At 52.2% G+C, this 1007-nt stretch overlaps 1 non-coding gene across 1 annotated transcript; it reads left to right on the top strand.

Annotated features, from left to right (window-relative positions):
• The first annotated feature begins 426 nt into the window (after positions 1-426).
• On the top strand, positions 427-533 carry LOC120680402. The gene has a single exon (XR_005677667.1). It is a non-coding gene; the product is annotated as a small nucleolar RNA R71 (small nucleolar RNA).
• Positions 534-1007: the final 474 nt, after the last annotated feature.

The following is a 1007-nucleotide window of genomic DNA, read 5'->3' as shown; positions in this document are numbered from 1 at the left end:
TGGCCTCCTTGTGGACGGAACCCGATGTTGTTGTTGTTGATATAGGGTGCGTATTCATGGGTCTCGGGGCAGTCGTTCCCCGAGTGTCCACTGTCACCACAAACTTCGCACGTAAAGTACGAGTTCATGGCATGGACGGGAATAGGCGTTTGTTGCCGGTTCCCTTCATCAAGCTTCTTCATTAGGAGGTCCAGCTTGGCGGCGAGCATGTCCGTCTCCTTGACGGTATGCATTCCGCCCTTGGTTCTACGCTGGGAACGCTCCTCGTTCCGGCCCTGGTTGGAGACCATCTTTTCAATTAAGGCCGTAGCCTTCGCAATTGTAAGGTCCAGATAGGCTCCTCCAGCAGCAACATCAGCATCAAGGTGGGCTCTGGATGTTGTCGTTAGCCCATTGTAGAAGTTTTGAAGTACGATCCACTCGTCCATCCCATGATGAGGACAGGCAAGTATGTATTCTTGAAGTCTCTCCTAAGCTTCTGGGATGGATTCCATCCCTGTCTGCTGGAAACTTGTAATTCTTCCACGCAGGGCATTGGTTTTTCCCAACGGGAAGAATTTGGTGAGGAATGCCATGGAGCATTTGTCCCACATGCTTACGGCTTCCTTATTATGATAAAACCACTGCTTCGCTTTCCCCAGGAGGGAGAAAGGAAACAGGGGGAACCTGATGGCATCAACCGTAACGCCCCGTATGGTTACGGTCTTGCATAACTCCAGAAAGTTCTGGAGATGGGCGTTGGCGTCCTCATTCGGCTTGCTATAGAATGGGCTAGCCTGCACCATGTTAATGAGGCTGGATTTCAGCTCAAAGTTCACGTCCCCGGCATTGACGTTGGGTCCAGTTGCCACATTGGCAGCTGAGGGGACGGAGAAGTCATGGAGAGTCTTCTCAGCCATGGGTTTGGTGATTGTTGATGGTGCTTGGGAAGCTGGTTCGCTTGTCGACTACGAGATCGGAGGAGGGACGATGCGAGGTCGGACCCTTCTCACGAGCTTCTTGGGGTT

Source organism: Panicum virgatum, chromosome 6N (genome assembly GCF_016808335.1).
Source record: "Panicum virgatum strain AP13 chromosome 6N, P.virgatum_v5, whole genome shotgun sequence".
NCBI classification, from domain to species: Eukaryota; Viridiplantae; Streptophyta; class Magnoliopsida; order Poales; family Poaceae; genus Panicum; species Panicum virgatum.
Note: the sequence above shows the minus strand (reverse complement) of the source record. Positions and strands in the feature narration are given on the sequence as shown.